The sequence below is a fragment of the Leucopleurus acutus genome (assembly GCF_964270905.1).
Source record: "Leucopleurus acutus genome assembly, chromosome: 5".
Classification (NCBI taxonomy): Eukaryota; Metazoa; Chordata; class Mammalia; order Artiodactyla; family Delphinidae; genus Leucopleurus; species Leucopleurus acutus.
This window is the reverse complement of record NC_139147.1, coordinates 80,604,294-80,626,222: the sequence shown is the minus strand read 5'-3', so window position 1 is coordinate 80,626,222 and position 21,929 is coordinate 80,604,294.

The window sequence follows — 21,929 nt, the reverse complement described above, 5'->3', positions numbered from 1 at the left end:
GGAAGCCTACACAACCCACTGAACCAACCTTACGCACTGGGGGCAGACACCAAAAACAACGGGAACTACTCAGCCTGTGAAAAGGAGACCCCAAACACAGTAAGTTAAGCAAAATGAGAAGACAGAGAAATACACAGCAGATGAAGGAACAAGGTAAAAACCCACCAAACCAAACAAATGAAGAGGAAATAGGCAGTCTACCTGAAAAAAAATTTAGAGTAACGATAGTAAAGTTGAACCAAAATCTTGGAAATAGAATAGACAAAATGCAAGAAACATTTAACAAGGACCTAGAAGAACTAAAGAGGAAACAAGCAACAATGAACAACACAATAAATGAAATTTCGAATTCTCTAGAAGGAATCAATAGCAGAATAACTGAGGCAGAAGAATGGATAAGTGACCTGGAAGATGAAATAGTGGAAATAACTACCGCAGAGCAGAATAAAGAAAAAAGAATGAAAAGAATTGAGGACAGTCTCAGAGACCTCTGGGACAACATTAAATGCACCAACATTCGAATTATAGGGGTCCCAGAAGAAAAGAAAAAGAAAGGGACTGAAAAAATATTTGAAGAGATTATAGTTGGAAACTTCCCTAATACGGAAAAGGAAATAGTCAATCAAGTCCAGGAAGTGCAGAGAGTCCCGTACAGGATAAATCCAAGGAGAAACATGCCAAGACACATATTAATCAAACTATCAAAAATTAAATACAAAGAAAAAATAATAAAAGCAGCAAGGGAAAGGCAACAAATAACATACAAGGGAATCCCCATAAGGTTAATGGCTGATCTTTCAGCAGAAACTCTGCAAGCCAGAAGGGAGTGGCAAGATATATTTAAAATGATGAAACAGAAAAACCTACAGCCAAGATTACTCTACCCAGCAAGGATCTCATTCAGATTCAACGGAGAAATTAAAACCTTTACAGACAAGCAAGAGCTAAGAGAATTCAGCACCACCAAACCAGCTTTACAACAACAGCTAAAGGAACTCCTCTAGGCAGGAAACACAAGAGAAGGAAAAGACCAACAAGAACAAACCCAAAACAATTAAGAAAATGGGAACATACATATCAATAATAACCTTAAATGTAAATTGATTAAATGCTCCAACCAAAAGACACAGACTGGCTGAATGGATACAAAAACAAGACCCATATATATGCTGTCTACAAGAGACCCACTTCAGACCTAGGGACACATACAGACTGAAAGTGAGGGGATGGAAAAAGATATTCCATGCAAATGGAAATCAAAAGAAAGCTGGAGTAGCAATTCTCATATCAGACAAAATAGACTTTAAAATAAGGACTATTACAAGAGACAAAGAAGGACACTACATAATGATCAATATGGATTGATCATAGGGATCAATCCAAGAAGAGGATATAATAATTGTAAATATTTATGCACCCAACATAGGAGCACCTCAATACATAAGGCAAATGCTAACAGCCATAAAAGGGGAAATCAACACAATAATAGTAAGGGACTTTAACACCCCACTTGCACCAATGGACAGATCAACCAAAATGAAAAAATAAGGCAACACAAGCTGTAAATAATGCGTTAAACAAAATGGATTTAATTGATATTTATAGGACATTCCATCCACAAACAACAGAATACACGTTCTTCTCAGGTGCTCATGGAACATTCTCCAGGATAGATCATATCTTGTGTCACAAATCAAGCCTTGGTAAATTTAAGAAAACTGAAATCATATCAAGTGCCTTTTCTGACCACAACGTTATGAGACTAGATATCAATTACAGGAGAAAAACCCATAAAAAATACAAACACATGGAGGCTAAACAATACGCTACTAAATAACCAAGAGATCACTGAAGAAATCAAAGAGGAAATCAAAAAATATCTAGAAACAAATGATAATGAAAACACGACGACCCAAAACCTATGGGATGCAGCAAAAGCAGTTCTAAGAGGGAAGTTTATAGCAATACAATCCTACCTCAAGAAACAAGAAACATCTCAAATAAACAACCTAACCTTACAACTAAAGCAATTAGACAAAGAAGAACAAAAAAAAACCCCCCAAAGTTAGCAGAAGCAAAGAAATCATAAAGATCAGATCAGAAATAAATGAAAAAGAAATGAAGGAAACGATAGCAAAGATCAATAAAACTAAAAGCTGGTTCTTTGAGAAGATAAACAAAATTGATAAACCATTAGCCAGACTCATCAAGAAAAAAAGCGAGAAGACTCAAATCAACAGAACTACAAATGTACAAGGAGATGTAACAACTAACACTGCAGAAACAGAAAGGATCATGAGAGATTACTACAAGCAACTCTATGCCAATAAAATGGACAACCTGGAAGAAATGGACAAATTCCCAGAAAAGCACAACCTCCCGAGACTGAACCAGGAAGAAATAGAAAATATAAACACACCAATCACAAGCACTGAAATTGAAACTGTGATTAAAATCTTCCAACAAACAAAAGCCCAGGACCAGATGGCTTTACAGGCCAATTCTATGAAACATTTAGAGAAGAGCTAACACCTATCCTTCTGAAACTCTTCCAAAATATAGCAGAGGAGGAACACTCCCAAACTCATTCTACGAGGCCACCATCACCCTGATACCAAAACCAGACAAAGATGTGACGGGAAAAAAACCCCAAAAACTAAAGGCCAGTATCACTGATGAATAGAGATGTAAAAATCCTCAACAAAATACTAGCAAACAGAATCCAATAGCACATTAAAAGGATCATACACCATGATCAAGTGGGGTTTATCCCAGGAATGCAAGGATTCTTCAATATACGCAAATCAATCAATGGGATACACCATATTAACAAACTGAAGGATAAAAACCAGATCATAATCTCAATAGATGCAGAGAAAGCTGTTGACAAAATTCAAGTCCCATTTATGATAAAAATTCTCCAGAAAGCAGGCATAGACGGAACTTACCTCAACATAATAAAGGTCATATATGACACATCCACAGCCAACATCATTCTCAATGGTGAAAAACTGAAACCATTTCCACTAAGATCCAGAACAAGACAAGGTTGCCCACTCTCACCGCAATTATTCAACATAGTTTTGGAAGTTTTAGCCATGGAAATCAGAGTAGAAAAAGAAATAAAAGGAATACAAATCGGAAAAGAAGTGAAACTGTCACTGTTTGCAGATGACATGATACTATACGTACAGAATCCTAAAGATGCTAACAGAAAACTGCTAGATTATAATTAATGAATTTGGTAAAGTAGCAGGATACAAAATTAATGCACAGAAATCTCCTGCATCCCTGTACACTAATGATGAAAAATCTGAAAGAGAAATTAAAGAAACATTCCCTTTTACCATTGCAAGAAAAAGAATAAAACACCTAGGAATAAACCTACCTAAGGAGAAAAAAGACCTGTATGCAGAAAATTATAAGATACTGATGAAAGAAATTAAAGATGATACCAACAGATGGAGAGATATACCATGTTCTTGGATTAGAAGAATGAATATTGTGAAAATGACTATACTACCCAAAGCAATCCACAGATTCAATGCAATCCCTATCAAATTACCAATGGCATTTTTTACGGAACTAGAACAAATCATCTTAAAATTTGTATGGAGACACAAAAGACCCCGAATAGCCAAAGCAGTCTTGAAGGAAAAAAACGGAGCTGGAGGAATCAGACTCCCTGACTTCAGACTATACTACAAAGCTACAGTAATCAAGGCAATATGGTACTGGCACAAAAACAGAAACATAGATCAGTGGAGCAAGATAGAAAGCCCAGAGATAAACCCACGCACCTATTGTCAACTAATCTATGACAAAGGAGGCAAAGATATACAATGGAGAAAAGACAGTCTCTTCAATAAGTGGTGCTGGGAAAACTGGACAGCTACACGGAAAAGAATGAAATTAGAACACTCCCTAACACCATACACAAAAATAAACTCAAAATGGATTAGAGACGTAAATGTAAGACTGGACACTATAAAACTCTTAGAGGAAAACATAGGAAGAATACTCTTTGACATAAATCACAGCAAGATATTTTTTGATCCACCCCCTAGAGTAATGGAAATTAAAACAAAAATAAACAAATGAGACCTAATGAAACTTAAAAGCTTTTGCAAAGCAAAGGAAACTACAAACAAGACACACGACAACCCTCAGAATGGGAGAAAATATTTGCAAAAGAATGAACGGACAAAGGATTAATCTCCAAAATATATAAACAGATCATGCAGCTCAACATTAAAAAAACAAACAACCGGGCTTCCCTGGTGGCACAGTGGTTGAGAGTCCGCCTGCCGATGCAGGGGACACGGGTTCGTGCCCCGGTCCAGGAAGATCCCACATGCCGCGGAGCGGCTGGGCCCGTGAGCCATGGCCGCTGAGCCTGCGCTCCATGGCGGGAGGGGCCCCAGCGGTGAGAGGCCCATGTACCGCAAAACAAACAAACAACCCAATCAAAAGATGGGCAGAAGACCTAAATAGACATTTCTCCAAAGAAGACATACAGATGGCCAAGAAGCACATGAAAAGCTGCTCAACATCACTAATTATTAGGGAAATGCAAATCAAAACTACAATGAGGTATCACCTCACACCAGTTAGAATGGGAATCATCAGAAAATCTACAAAGAACAAATGCTGGAGAGGGTGCGGAGAAAAGGGCACCCTCTTGCACTGTTGGTGGGAATGTAAATTGATACAGCCACTATGGAGAACAGTATGGAGGTTCCTTAAAAAACTAAAAACAGAATTACCATATGACCCAGCAATCCCACTACTGGGCATATACCCAGAGAAAACCATAATTCAAAAAGACACACGGACCGCAATGTTCATTGCAGCACTATTTACAATAGCCAGGTCATGGAAGCAACCTAAATGCCCACTGACAGAGGAATGGATAAAGAAGATGTGATACATATATACAATGGAGTATTACTCAGCCATAAAAAGGAATGAAATTGGGTCATTTGTAGGGATGTGGATGGATCAAGAGACTGTCATACAGAGTGAACTAAGTCAGAAAGAGAAAAACAAATATCGTATATTAACACATATATGTGGAACCTAGAAAAATGGTACAGATGAACCGGTTTGTAGGGCAGAAATAGAGACACAGATGTAGAGAACAAACGTATGGACACCAAGGGGGGAAAGTGGCGGGGTAGGGGTGGTGGTGGGATGAAGTGGAAGATTGGGATTGACACGTATACACTAATATGTATAAAATGGATAATTAATAGGAACCTGCTGTATAAAAAATAATAAAATAAAATTCAAAGAAAAAAAGAAACAAACCTATCCCCCTGCCAGGAGTTAATGATTACATTTTTGCTTGCTTAGTGGGTTTTTTTTTTTTTTGGTAGTATAACCAATTTATCCCCAAATTCTGACAGCTGTAAAACTTTTCTCAGTATATTTATTTATAAATATTAGACATTCTATTACCTTCATTTTTTGAGGAGGGGTTGTGAGGGAGTCATCCCTCCTGAGCTGGTGATCTCTAATCTTACACTAAACAAGGTGTTGCCATAGAATTTCATTTCATCATCATCATCTCAGGAATTCCCTTTGCCTTTCTTCTCTGTTAATTCTGTCCCTTTTTTTCCCTATGAGTGCTTTATTGTTGGTTTAAGCCTGCTTGCTTTTGTGAGACATACCTAAACAGTGGTTTCCAGAGGCAGAGGGCACATGGAAGGAGAGAAGAAAGTAGGGAGTAAAGTTGGGGATGGCTTAGAGAAAGCATCCCCATAAGGAAATGTGAAGATAGCACCCTGGGGTAATGCAAGAATACTGTGTGCTTCTGCTCTTCCTGAGACAGCAATAAGCTTCAATCATACTGAACTGGAAAGGTGAGAGTCTTAAGATAAATCTTTACATTCTTCCATGCACATAATAGGCTTAGATCTCAAATACAGAACATACAAAAAACAAGCATTAAAGAAATTGTACTTTGCCATATTGACAGAAGAGGGCATCATTAAACTAAGAATCTTGTAAACTATCACAAATCTGCAAAAACAACTGAAGAAAATGGAATAAATCTATGCGAAGCTACTTAGAAAGACAGAGAGAATCAAACATCTCAAGCAATGAAACTCCTCCACCATTCCAAGAAAGATAAAAAACAAAACAACAGGTGGATAGCTAGTGGGAAGCAGCCACATAAGCACAGGGAGATCAGCTTGGTGCTTTGTGACCACCTAGAGGGGTGGGATAGGGAGGGTGGGAGGGAGACGCAAGAGGGAGGGTATATGGGAACATATGTATATGTATAACTGATTCACTTTGCTATAAAGCAGAAACTAGCACACCATTGTAAAGCAATTATACCCCAATAAAGATGTTAAAAAAAGACAAACACAAAAAACCCAAACAACCATGAAGTGAAAGAAAATTGCAACACCATGCAATTTTCTAAATAACCCTAAAACGAGTATTTGGAAATAAGAAAAGCTATCTTCAATCAGAAATTAAAAACATAAATGGATTTGGAAAAAAATAGGAAGATATTTTAAAAAGTTACTTGAACTCAAGGAATAAATAGAACAAGAAGAAAAATCATCTCAAAATTGAAAAGTAAATTTTAAGCATTTGTTTCCTAAGGCTGCCTTAACAAATTACCACAAACTGGGTGACTTAAAACAATAGAAATTGGTTCTCTCACAGTTCTGGAGGCCAGAAGTCTGAAATCAAGGTGTCAGCAGGGCTGGTTTCTCCTGGAGGTGCTCTCCTAGTTTTCATCCTTCTCTCCTAGCTTCTGGTGACTGCCAGAAATCCTTGATGTTCTTTGTTTATATATGCATTATTCTAATCTCCACCTCCATCTTCATATTGCCCTCCTTTCTAAATGTCTTCTCCCCCTTCCCTTCTCTTCTCTTCTAGGGACAATTACCATTGGAATTCGGGCCCACCCAGCTAAGCTAGGATGATCTCATCTCAAGATCCTTAACTTAATTACATTTGCAAAACCCCCTTTTCCAAATAAAGTCACATTAATGGGTTTGAAGTGGACATATCTTTTGGGAGGCCGACATTTAACTCACTACAGCACCCAAGGGAGAATGGACTCAAACGGAAATTTAACAAGCAGCACCGAAGAAAGACAAATAATCAGCCAAGAAAAGGAAATAAGATAAAGTAAAAAGAGTCAGGAAGGAAATGATTGACACAGAAGACAGGCAATGCAATTTAGATATAACTGGAGGCCTTGAAGAAGAATTATAAAACAATGGAACTACTATTTAAAATTATAGTTGAAGAAAACGTCCCAGAAATAAAACATGAATCTACAAATTGAAAGGATTTGCTATATAGATAAGAAAGTTAATCTGAAATGGTCAACTCCAAGATAACCTAATAAAACAATCTCATTCCTTCATTGTACATGTCTATTTTTTCACCAAGCCCACACTGGCTTGATTACTATAGCTTTATCATAAGTATCAAAATCAGGTAGTACAGAGTTCTTCAACATTGCTGTTTTTTTCAAAGCTGTCTTGGGTATTCTAGGTCCTTTGTATTTCCATATAAATTTTAGAATCGACTTGTCTACTTCTACAACAGAGCCTACTATGTTTCTGATTGGAATTCTGTTGAAATTATAGATCAATTTCAAAATGACAATTTAACAATATTGAATTTTCTAATCTATGAATACAGTGTATATCTCCATTTATTTAGGGCTTTGCTTTCTTTCATTGGTGTTTTGTAACTTTCAGCATATAATCCTGCACATATTTTGAGATTTATATGTAAGTTTTTCATGTTTTGGTATAATTGGTACTATTTAAAATTTTAAATTTCTAATCACTTCTACAATATATATATTCAATTGTATCTTGTGGCTTGACAACGTCTCATTACTTTCTAGTATCTGTTTTGTAGGATATTTCATAGAATCTTTGGGATTTTCTATATGTAAAATTATTTCATCCATGAATAGAGATGTTTTATTTCTTCTTTTCCAATATGTATGGAATTACTTCTTGCCTTACTGAACTCCAGTTTGAGGTTAAATAGGAGTTTTGGGAGTAGACATCCTTGCTTTGTTTCTGATCGTAGCATCAAAGAAGTCAATCTTTCACCAGTTAAGTATAAGACTGTAGGGTTTTTGTAGACTTCTTTATCACAGAGGGAATAGAAATACACTGAGTATTTTTTTATCATAAATGCATATAATATTTTGTCTCTTACCATGTTTTTTATTTGATTCTTTTTTCTAGTTTTCATTTTTATGCTGAAATTCTCCCTCTGTTCATACATGTTGTCCACCTTGTCTGCTAGGCCCTTCAGTATATTATAGTTATTTAAGCCCAAGTTCCCAAATCTGAGTCATATATGAGTCCAGTTCTGTTGATTACTTTGTTTCTTGACTATGAATTATATTTTTGTTTCTTTTTGTTTTTGCTTTTTGTGTTTTATGTATTTTGGTTGAAAGCCATACATTGTGAGTACGACAGTAGAGATTAAGGTAAGTATATTTATGCCTGGAATTGGGTGATCTTCTTCCACTAGGCCATACATATAGGAGGGGTTGAGTCAATGTAGTCAGGAATTGAGCTGGGGTTGGGTTTGGTTGTTCTATGTTCACTTTCAGTTCACCACTGGCATCCAATTCTAGAGTTACTTTGTTCTTATGGAGAGACAGTTTACTTGAGCGTTTCCCTCAGTGTTCCTGCTCCACTCTCAGCTTTAGGCCTTTACTGTTTGCCTTTGCCTGCATTTCAGAGAGGAGGTCTCTCCACCCTCAGTAGTAGTTGCCTTGCTTCTTACTTACTACCAGCGCTTGGTAGGCTGGTTGGGGCAGGATGATTCTCTCTTGTCTCGCTCCCACCTCAGTCTTAGGTAGGCCCTATGTCCCTGGGTTTTGGAGGTGAGACCTTCTCAGTGATCCTGCCCTCCCCCAGTGGTAGGAGACCTATAGTAGTCTGAGCCCAGGATTTTTTTTCTTTCCCTTCCTCCAGCCACAGTTTTCCTGCCCTTAGCAGTTTAAAAGCAGTTTCTGCCTTTCCTGTAGTAGTGACTGCTCCCTTCCTTCAGGCTTGTACCTCAAGGGATGCTGTCTCCTCTAATCGCCTGCCCTGCCAATCAGTATTTTTTGTGAATAAATACCTTCTGGGAGTCCACTGAGAAAAGCTTCCAAGTAGGGACACACTCACTTATTCCTATGGCTCCTAGGGATACTATTCTCTCAGATTATCCTACAGTCATATTCAGACTTTAGCAATTAGTTAAAAATGTTAGCTGAATTTTTCTTCTCTACTATGATGTGGCCTCATTTTCTTCCTGTGCTTTGCCACAACTGAGTCAGTGTTTGTGTCTCTTTAGAGACTCCTGTATTTCCTTAGAGTTAAGATAACCAGTCATTCTGTAACCTTGGTTATCTAATGAGTTCAAGAAAAGCTGCAATTTTGTACACTGTCCTGCGTTTTCTAACTGTAATAATGAAAGTGATTTTTATTTTCATATTTCTATATTCTAAGCAGATGTTGGTAAGCTTTTTGTTAGTTAACCTGGCTAAAGGCTTATCAATTCTATTGATCTTTCAAAAACCTAGTTTTTAACAGTATGGAGGGTTCCTTAAAAAGCTAAAAATAGAGTTGCCATATAATCTAGCAATTCCATTCCTGGGCATATATCTGGAGAACACTCTAATTTGAAAAGATACATGCACCCCAATGTTCATAGCAGTACTATTACAATAGTAATAGTTTCCAAGACTATTGTTCCAAGGCATGGAAACAACCTAAATGTTCATTGACAGATGAATGAATAAAGAAGATGTGGGATACACACACACACAATGGAATATTAGCCATAAAAAAGAATGAAATAATGCCATTTACAGCTACATGGATGGACATAGAGATTATCATACTAAGTGAAATAAGTCAGACAGAGAAAGACAAATATTAAATGATATCTCTTCTATGTGGAATCTAACAAAAGTGATACAAATGGACTTATTACAAAGCAGAAATAGACCCACAGACAAAAGAAACTTATGGTTACCAAAGGGGAAAGGGGTGGGAGGGATAAATTAGGAGTTTGGAATTAACATATACAGACTACTGTATATAAAATAGATAACCAACAAGGATCTACGGTATAGCACAGGGAACTACACTCAATATTTTGTAATAACCTATAAGGGAAAAGAATCTGAAAAAGAAAAAAATATATACATATAGAACTGAATCACTTTGCTGTACACCTGAAACTAACACAGCATTGTAAATCAACTATACTTCAATAAAAAAATTAAAAAAATAAAGAGAAAACAAACTTATGGTTACCAAAGGGGAAAGGGGGTGGGGGAGGGATAAGTTAGGATTTTGGGATTAGCAGATACAAACTACTATATATAAAATAGATAAACAACAAGTTTCTACTGTATAGCACAGGGAACTATATTCAATATCCTGTAATAAACCATAATGGAAAAGAATATGAAAAAGAATATATATATGTATAACTGAATCACTGCTGTACACCAGAAACTAACACAACATTGTAAATCAACTATACTTCAATAACATTTTTTTTTAAAAAAGCAAAAAAACAGTAAATAGTTAAAAACAAAACACCTAGTTTTTTGTTTTGTTGATTTTTTCTATTGATTTTGTTTTCAATTTCATTGATTTCTGCTCTAAATATTATTCTTTCTTTTATTCTGCTTACTTTGGATTTAATTTGCTCTTCTTTTTCTAGTTTTCTAAGGTGGAAACTTAGATTATTGATTTTAGGTATTTCTTGCTTTTTAACATATGCATTTGAAGCTATAAAATTTCCTCTAAGCACTGCTTTTGCTGAATCCGACAAATTTTGATGAACTGTGTTGTTATATTCATTTAGTTCCAAACATTTAAAATTTTTTCTTGTGATTTCTTTTTTAACCCATGTGTTATTTAGAAGTGTGTTGTTTAATCTCCATGTATTTTGGGATATCCACTAATCTGTTACTGACTTTTAGTTTAATTCCATTGTAGTCTGAAAGCATACATTGTATGATTTTTATTATTTTAAATTTGTTAAAGTGTATTTTATGGCCCAGAATGTAGTTTATCTCGGTGAACGTTTCATATGAGCTTGAGATAAATGTGTATTCTGCTGTTGTTGGATGAAGTAGTCTATAGATGTCAATTATATCCAGTATGATGATGCTGTTGAATTCAACTATGTTCTTACTGATTTTCTGCCTGCTGGATCTATCCATTTCTCATGGAGGAGTGTTAAAGTCTCCAACTATGATAGTTGATTCATCTATTTCTCATCTATCAGTTTTTGCCTTACATAGTTTGATACTCTGTTGTTAGGTGCGTACACATTAAGGACTGTTACGTCTTCTTGGAGAATTGACCCCTTTGTCCAAATGTATTGCCCTTCTCTATTTCTGATAGTTTTCTTTGCTTTGAAGTCTGTCTGAAATTAATATAGCTTCTCCTGCTTTCTTTTGATTAATGTTAGCATGTTATATTTTTTCCATCCATTTACTTTTAATCTATATGTGTCTTTATATTTAAAGTGGGTTTCTTGTAGAAAACATATTGTTGGGTCTTGTTTTTTAATAATATACTCTGGCAATCTCTGTCTTTTAATTGGTGCATTTAGACCATTGACATTCAGAGTGATTATTGATAATAGTTGGATTAATATCTACCATATTTGTTACTGTTTCCTATTTGTTGCCCTTGTTCTTTGTTCCTATTTTTGTCTTCCAGTTATACTTCTTTTTTAACTTTTTAAGAGGTTGACTCAAGGTTTGCAATATACATTTATGACTAATGCAAATCTACTTTTGAATATCACTTAACAGTAGTGTCAGTACCTTATAACAGCAGAATAATCCTAATTCCTCCCTCCGGTTGTTTGTATCATTGTTGTCATTCATTTCACTTATATATAAGCACAACTAAGCATATTTGTGTGTGCATATATTATGTATGATATATCGGTAAGCATACGTAATTTACTACATTGTTGCTATATTATTATTTTAAACAAACTGTTATCTGTGAGGTCAATTCAGAATAAGAAAAATGAAAGTTTTTCTTTTACCTCCACTGACTGCTTCTTCAATGCTCTTCCTTTCTGTATATAGATCCAAGTTTCTGACCTACATTTTCCTTCTTACTAAAGAACTTCTTTTAACATTTCTTGCAAGGCAGATCTACTGGAAACAAATTCCCTCAATTTTTGTTTGCTTGAGAGAGTCTTTGTTTCTCCTTTACTTTTCAAGAATAATTCCATTGGGTCAGAATTCTAGGGTACAGCATTTTAGGGTGGTGGTTTTCTTCTCTCAACAATAAATATTTCACTCCATACTTTTGCTTGCACGGTTTCTGAGAAGTTGCATGTAATTCTTATTTTTATTCCTCTATAAATAAAGTATTTTTGGGACTTGCCTGGCAGTCCAGTGGTTAAGACTCTACGCTTCCACTGCAGGGGGTGCAGGTTCGATCCCTGGTCAGGGATCCCACATGCCGCACGCTGTGGCCAAAATTTAAAACTATTTTTTCCTCCGGCTTCTTTCAGGGTTTTTTCTTTATTTTTGATTTTGTATAGTTTGAAAATGATGTGCCTAGGTATAGTATTTTTTGCATCTATCCTACTTGGTGGTATTCCCTAGGCTTCCTGGTTTGGTGCCTGACATTAATTTGGGGGAAATTCTTTTTTTTTTTTTTTTTTTGGGGGGGGAAATTCTTAATCATTATTATTTCATATATTTTTTTCTGTTCGTTGTTTTTCTTCTTCTGATATTCTCATTACATGTACAGCTTTTATAGTTGTCTCACAGTCCTTGGATATTGTTCTAGCTTTTTTTTTTGTCTTTTTGCTTTTCAGTTTTGGATTTCTCTTTTGATATATGCTCAAGCTCAGAGATTCTTTCCTTAGCTGTGTCCAGTTTACTAATAAGCCCACCAAAAGCATTCTTCATTTCTGTCACAGTGTTTTTGATTGTTAGCATTTATTTCTTAGGGTTTCCATCACTCTGCTACATTGCCCATTTTTTTTTTTTTGTAAAAACATGATGCAATTGTCTTCTAAATTACAGTGTTTATAAGATAGCTACCAAACTTGTTTCTGTTTTTTTAAATAAATTTATTTTTGGCTGTGTTGGGTCTTTGTTGCAGTGTGCAGACTTCTCATTGCAGTGGCTTCTCTTGAGGCAGAGCACCGGCTCTAGGTGCGTGGGCTCAGTAGTTGTGGCTCACGGGCTCTAGAGCAGATTCAGTAGTTGTGCCGCAGAGGCTTAGTTGCTCCGCAGCATGTGGGATCTTCCCAGACCAGGGCTTGAACCCGTGTCCCCTGCATTGGCAGATGGATTCTTAACCACTGCGCCACCAGGTAAGTCCCTGCCCATCTCTTCTTACATGCTGTCTACTTTATCCTTTACAGCCCTTAGCATATTATTCATAATTATTTTAAATTCCCTGGGCTGATAATTCCAACATTCCTGCCATGACTGGGTCTGATGCTTGCTCTGTCTCTTTAAATTGTGTTTTTTTGCATTTTAATATACCTTGTAATTTTTCTCAATAGCTGAATGTGATATACTGGTTAAAAGGAACTGCTAGGGCTTCCCTGGTGGCGCAGTGGTTGACAGTCCGCCTGCCGATGCAGGCGACACGGGATCGTGCCCCAGTCCGGGAGGATCCCACATGCCGCGGAAAGGCTGGGCCCGTGAGCCGTGGCCACTGAGCCTGCGCGTCCGGAGCCTGTGCTCCGCAACGGGAGAGGCCACAGCAGTGAGAGGGCCACGTACCGCAAAAAAAAAAAAAAAAAAAAAAGGAACTGCTATAAATAGGCCTTTAGAAATGTGGTGATAAGGTGTGGGGGAAGGGGAAGCATTTATAGTCCTATGATTACGTCTCAGTTGTTTAGTGGGTCTGTACCTCTGGACTGCGAACTTCACAGGGTTTCTCAGTTTCTCTTCTCCCCCCTTTAGGTGGAACAAGAAGGCTAGAGTGGGCTGGAATAGTATACTTTCCCTCCCCTGAGACAGTTAGGTCTGATAAAACCCTAGCAGGCTAGGCTCTGGTTAACTAGTTTCTTCTGAGGGCAGGCCTTGTTACAAAGAACAGAGTGCTCTGGCATATTCTGAAATGATTTCTTTCCCCTTCCCCTGAGGGAAATGTAAGGAGACTTTTCTCCAATATTTATTGTGAAAATCTGGTCAAGCTCCTAGATGTAAACTCACAAAACTGTGCCCGCCCCTAACCATCCACCCTCCCCCAAGACCAGGTATCGCTGATGTTTTTAACTCTCAGAGTTATCCACACTGAGCCTCTAGTAATTTGTCAAATTACAGTTCATATATTCCTACTCTTGTACTAGTTGCCATGGTGTTTTCCACTTGTGGGAGGTTTCTGCTTAGGCAAGCCATGACTCCCTGTATTCATCTGTCTGTCCAATCCTGGGAGCAAACATTTGCCCTGTGTCCAACCTCCTCTTACAGATCCAAGAGGAGTTGTGAATTTTTCAGTATGTTAAGTTTTGCTTATTGTTGGGACAAAGTGGTGACTTCCAAGCTCATTATTACACAACTGGGACCAGAATTCTGTGAGTTTTTAATATATTTAATTATAGATCTAAGACTTAAAGTCTGAGTTGAGAATAATAATATATGTTTTGACAAATTAGAAATAATGCATTTAAAAATGGAAGTTTCAAGAAGAGATAAAGATGAAATTAGATCCTACCTATTACACAGACACTGTGTAGGAGTTCAGAGGTACTACTGAAAAGGAACACTGGAAGGTAAAAAGTTAAATAAAACCACAGCTAACATCATACTCAATAGTGAAAAGCTGAAAGCATTTCCTCTAGGATTGGCAACAGGACAAGGATGCCCACTCTTGCTACTTTTATTCAAAATAGTACTGGAAATCCTGGCCACAGTGGTTGGACAAGAAATAGAAAAGGAAGGAACCCAAACTGGAAGGGAGGAGGTAAGGCTGCCACTGTTTGCAGATGACATGATACTATACTTGGAAAATCCTAAAGACACCACCAGAAAACTACTAGACCTCATCAATGAATTCAGTAAGGTTGCAGGATACCAAATTAACATACAGAAATCTGTTTCATTTCTATGTACTAACAACAAACTATCAGAAAGATAAATTAAGGAAACAATTCCACTTACCATCAGGTCAAAAGAATAAAATACCTAGGAATAAACCTACCTTAGGAGGTAAAAGGCCTGTACTTAGAAAACTCTAAGACACTGATGAAAGAAATGGAGGATGACACAAACAGATGGAAAGATATACCATGTTCTTGGGCTGGAAGAATTAATATTGTTAAAATGACCATACTACCCAAGGCAATCTATAGATTCAATGCAATTTCTATCAAAATGCCAATGGCATTTTTCACAGAACTAGAACAAAAAATTTTTAAATTTGTATGGAAACACAAAAGACCCTGAATAGCCAAAACAATCTTGAGAAAGAACAGAGCTGGAGTAATCATGCTCCCTGGCTTCAGATTATACTACAAAGCTACAGTAATCAAAACAGTATGGTACTGTTACAAAAATGGACACATAGATCAATGGAACAGGAGAGAAAGCCCAGAAATAGGCACACACACTCATGGTCAATTAATCTACAACAAAGGAGGCAAGAATATACAATGGAGAAAACACAATCTCTTCAATAAGTGGTGGTAGGAAAACTGGATAGCTACATGTAAAAATAATGAAGTTAGAACATTCTCTTAACACTATACACAAAAATAAACTCAAAATGGATTAAAGACCTAAATGTGAGACTGGAAACCATAAAACTCCTAGAGGAAAACATAGGCAGGACACTCTTTGACATAAATTGCAGCAATATTTTTTTTGGATCTGTCTCCTAAAGCAAAGGAACTAAAAGCAAAACTGAACAAATGGGACCTAATTAAACTTAAAAGCTTTTGCACATCGGAAACCATTGACAAATGAAAAGACAACCTACTGAATGTGAGAAAATATTTGCAAATGATATGACTGATTAGGAGTTAATATCCAAAGTATATAAATAGCTCATACAACTCAACATAAAACAAACAACCCAATTAAAAAATGGACAGAAGAACTGAATAGACATTTTTTCTGAAGAGGAAATGCAGATGGCCAATAGCCCCATGAAAAGATGCTTGACATCACTAATAATCAGGGAAATGCAAATCAAAACCACAATGAGATATTCACCTCACACCTGTCAGAATGGCTATCATCAGAAAGAACACAAATAATGAATATTGGAGAGGACACAGAGAAAAGGGAACCCTCCTACACTGCTGTTGGGAATATAACTTGTTGCAGCCACTGTGGAAAACAGTATGGAGGTTTTAAAAAAACCTAAAACTACAACTACCATATGACCCAACAATTCCACTCCTGGGTATATATCTGAAAAAAAACAAGAACACTAATTCAAAAAGATACATGCACCCTAATGTTCATAGCAGCATTATATACAATAGTCAAGATGTGGAAGCATCCCAAGTATTCATCAACAGATGAATAATATATATTATTATTACCCAGCTATAAAAAAGAATGAAATTTTGCCATTTGCATCAACATAGATGGACATGGATAATATTATGCAAAGTGAAATAAGTCAGAGAAAGACAAATAGTGAATTATATCACTTATATGTAGAATCTAAAAAATAAACTAGTGAATAAAACAAAAAAGCAGCAGACTCACAGATACAGAGAAAAAACTAGTGGTTATCAGTAGGGGGAGGGGCAAGATAGTGGCAGGGGATTAAGTGGTAGAAACTACTATGTATAAAATAAAAAGCTTCCATGTTTTGGCTATTGTAAATAATGTTGCTATGAACAATGGGGTATCATTTCAAATTAGAGTTTTCATTTTTATTTTCTTCAGATAAATATGCAGGAATTGCTGAAACATACAGTAATTCTATTTTTAATTTTTTGAGGAAACTCCATACTGTTTTCCACAGTGGCTGCACCAATTTTCATTCCCACCAACAGTGCATTAGTGTTCTCTTTTCTCCACATCTTCAGCAACACTTATTTGTCTTTTTGATAATAGCCCTTCTTACAGATGTGATGTGATATCTCATTGGATTTTTTCTTTCTTCTGTTCAGCTTGGGTGATATCCACTACTCTGCCTTCCAGTTTGCTGATCCATCCTCTGTATCATTTTATCTACTGTTGATTCCTTCTAGTGTATTTTTATTTATTTATTTAAATAAATTAATATTTATTTATTTACTTATTTTTGGCTGCATTGGGTCTTTGTTGCTGCGTGCAGGCTTTCTCTAGTTGCAGTGAGCGGGGGCTACTCTTCGTTGCAGTGCGCAGGCTTCTCGTTGCAGTGGCTTCTCTCGTGGAGCACAGGCTCTAGGTGCACAGGCTTCAGTAGTTGTGGCACATGGGTTCAGTAGTTGTGGCACACAGGCTCTAGAGTGCAGGCTCAGTACTTGTGGCTCACGGGCTCAGCTGCTCCGAGGCATGTGGGATCTTCCCAGACCAGGGCTCGAACCCATGTCCCCTGCATTGGTAGGCGGATTCTTAACCACTGTGCCACCAGGGAATTCCCTCTAGTGTATTTTTAATTTCAGTTATTGTATTCTTCAGCTGTGTTTGGTTCTTATTTATATTTTCTAACTCTTTATTAAAATCCTGTGTCTATCTATTCTTCTCTTAAGTTTGGTGATTATCTTTATGATCATTACGTTGAACTCTTATTGGCTATCTCTACTTCACTTAGTTCTTTTTCCAGGGTTTTATCTTGTTTGAAACATATTTCTCTATCTCCTCATTTTGCCTAATTCTCTATGTTTATTTCTATGTATTAGGTAGGTCAGTTACATCTCCTTGATCTTGGAGAAGTGGCCTTATGTAGGAGACATCCTATGGGGTCCTGCAGCACACTCCCCTCTGGTCACCAGAGCTAAACACTCAAGGGGTATCATATTATCCAACTTTCCCTAATCTGATAGATGAGAAATAGTATTTCATTGTAATTTTACTTTGCATTTCTCTGAGTAAGGCTAGATATCTTTTTATATGTTTTAAGAGCCATTTTTTATTACTTTCTTGTGTATATACGTAGTCTGTTAAAACCTTTTGCCCATTTTTCTGTCATATGTGTGCTCTGGGCATCAGAACACTCCATGAAAATGAGGAACTTGGTCTGTTACAAGATCAGGGTCTCCAAAAATTAGACAAATCTGTCATTTATGAGAAGCAAAATTATTTTTAATGTGTAGATAAGGAAATCTCCCCATGAGTCTTCATAAAGATATTAGACATATGTTTATGAATATATACACATGAATTTATATTTATGTACATAAATGAATTATATTAAACAAATCTATCTGTTGATCGATATATATACATACACATACTAATTTTAGCATTTCTTAATGGAAGTTGTAGATAAGATTATTTTATTCCTGCATCACTTCAATTGTTTCTTCCTTACAGTTGTCCTTTTACTTCCTTATTGGGTGACATTTGGCTTTATGTTCAAGGGTCTTTTTGCAGTTTTAGCTCAGTTTTGTCCTAGCGATAACCACCTGCCTGGGGTGAATACCAACACGGATATAAGCCTTCTCCTGCTGCACATGTTCAATGTGGATGACACATCTTCCTATCACCTGGACCACCTTGCCAATCTGCTGACCTTCTATTGTCCAATTCAGTGTCCTCACACAAACTGAACTTCAACATCCTTTCAGATGGGCATGAATCGAACATTGTACTTCTGTCTCAGCAACTTAGAAAGTGGGGAGGGCAATCTTCCTACCAATGTGGGAAGACACACTGAATTGCCTTTTATTTTTAGGGTTCTTGCTCTAGTCAGAAGTTACACAGGGATTAAACTTCATTTTGGCTGCTATTGTTTTAGCAATGACCACAAGAGGAAAAAAAAAGCTGATAGATACTTTTATTTATCTTCCCACTCTTTTCTATGATCCTCACTAGCTCAAAATATCTGTCAAGAGGAAGAAGGCAAGTGAGGGACTGATCCTGAGGAGCAGTGGACCAGTCCTGTGCAGGCTGCAGATGTCCAACAAACCAGCAGCCGAGAGGGACGGAGCTCTCTAATGTTTCTGTTACGGTTGGGTGCTGGTGCGTGACAGTTACCTCGATTTTATGGGCCTCATCAAAAGGAGAGAAGATCCTAACTGACCACAGATTCCATTAGAAGACATATGGCCTGTGCTCAAAACATAATCTGAGTTAGGAAACTTATTGTCTTGAATCTGTACGACTAAAATTTTTTTCAATTATCAGTGCCAGAGTGTAGTCAAAGCCCTTGGTGCTGCCAGAAGCCAGCCCAGACCTCCACTCAGAAAGAGACTGTTCCAAGGTAGAGATTCTGCTGACCAGCCAGCTAAACCCAGAGCAGAGTCAGGCCACTGAAACTCAGCATTTAATGAAAAACTTACCCTTCTTATTGCCTCACAGTTTACAGAGTTTTTTCCTCAATACCTTTCAAGATTCATAACCTACCAAGGAAAGTAGCCTCTAATTTTCAGATGAAATACTAAGGCTCAGAGAGGTCTGCTCCAGTTGTCCAATATGATACAACTGTTGGCAAGAGCCATGACTTCAAGATACCAGGCTCCTCGTTCTCTCCTTTTTGTTTCTGGATTTATTCTGACAAGATTCTTCCCAGCATTGTAAAGCAATTATACTCCAATAAAGATGTTAAAAAAAAAAGGTTCTTCCCAGAAGCAAAGACCATTTCTACAAACAGAGTCCATGATTTCAGAACGAAGTCTGACATTTTAAAATTTGGGAGTAAAGATTTGTTCAATTAGCTAGGCTCAGGATACAGAAATACATCATTTTATACATGGATCCCTTTTTCCTCCACCACAGCTTTTCCCAACGTGATGCCTACAAGTTCATTCAACCCAGTATAACCACTACTGTAATGCATAGTCCAGCTCTTTCCTCCACTGTCCCACCACTGGGTTGTCTTTATCTACTTTGTCTTAGGTCTTTAATATTGCTCTAATTCCTGCAGACGTAGGATCTATTTTTCAAAAATTTATGCCCTAAAAACATCAATGTCCTAGGCCTTTTCATCTTCCAGTTTTATTTTCCATTTTTTCTAAGTCTACAATTATACCCACTCATGTCTTTTACATTCACCTCAGATACATTTCTGTGCTCAAGTCAGCTATACAATTACAAGGTAGAGCCTCCCATTCAATTTTGAAAATAGGGAATTCCCTTCTAATATCAGAGGAAAAGATGCTATTGACACCTTAGTACAAAGAAAAACATACCCTTCCTTTGCAAAGATGTAGCCTTGCACAAGGGCATGGCTTGGCAAGGGAAATTCTGACAGAGCTTTAGTCTCCACTAACTTCCTTGGTCAGCCATCTTTGTGTCACACCCCAATTGCACAATCATACCAGGTAGCCCTCGGTCTGGGATCCATGAAGAATATACCTTAAGGTTTTGTTTAGTGGCTGACAAGCCAAGTAGACATGGTCATCTCACAGTCTGTAATTACATCTGCAAGATTTAATACTCTCCCCAGTCTACTTAATTAGTTCCATGAGGGTAGGAACTCTGTTTTTACTCACTCCATATGCCAGTGCCTGGTACAATAGTAAGCACTCATTACTTCTTCAATCCTTTTTATAACTGTGGCTTCAATTCTTTGGGCAAAGCAGAAAGTTTACTTTATAACTCAGACATGGCCACTGCTCAACAGTTTATCTATGGCAAACATGGGGACCATTACAGAGAAGAGTGAAGATGGGCAGCCAATTCAAAAGCAGAGACTGCTAACTGTAATAACTAGCTAAGCTAACAAATTCTGGGCTAGCACCTACAATTGCTTCTGAATACTGTCTCATTTAACTAGAGTAGCAATATAAATGACTGAATCTGTGACTGGTTCTTAACGGACCACTGTGATATTTACAATTTATCAGTTACCTCCTGCTTTTTTCTAATCCCATTCTTGTGTCTTCCTCCAATCCATTTGCCATACCACAGCCAGTATGAAAACTAACCTGATTAATGTGTTTTTCAGTTCAAAATCTTTCAATGTCTTTCTTGCTTAGGAAAAAAGATAAAATTCTATCATGCTTTGCAAAGCTCTTTGTGATTTGGCCTCTACTTACCTCTGCACGCTCATCTCAAGGCATTCTCTTTACTTTCTATGCTCTGGCCACCATCCTTTCACTTCCTTAGGCCTATGAGGCTCACTGCTGCTCAGGGCATTCACACATGCTGTTTCCTCTGTCTAAAATTCTTCTTCCCCCCACCACAATCGCCACTTACCTGACTCTTGCCTCTCCTACAGTTCTTAGCTTAACTCAAGTTCTGATTGGCATACTGAGTGCATAATATAATGTGGGTCCACCCTCTCGCCCAGTAACTCTACTTCCTAGCAGCCAATTCTTTTCTTCCATAGTTCTTATCCCATTCTGTCCCAATCTATACATCTGTATGATTTGATTAGCATCTATCTCTACCTGTGGACAGTAATTCCACGAAGGTCTGTTTGGCTCACTGGTATATCCTCAGCATTACTTAGGGGTTTGGCATATAACCTGGATTCTAGTGTTATACTGAATAAATGAAAGTACAGTTTTTAAGGATCACAGAGACATATTAACATGGGATGGGGGAAGGTAACATGAGGAAGTAAGAAGTAAAAGCAGACAAGAAAGAGCATCCCTGGCATTACAGCCAGGGCTCATCTCATCGCCATTCAGATCCCACAGCAGCTCAGGAGCAGTTCTTGAGCCGCAGTAATCTGAGTCATCCAGCAGCTATGATGGTGTCTCAGCAACAAAAGTAAGCGCCCCTTGGTTCCTGCAGTTCCTGACTTCTTCCTGCTATTCATTTCTCAGCAACACTCTTCTGCTTCTCTTGTTAACTATCCATCATGAGGAAGTTTTTT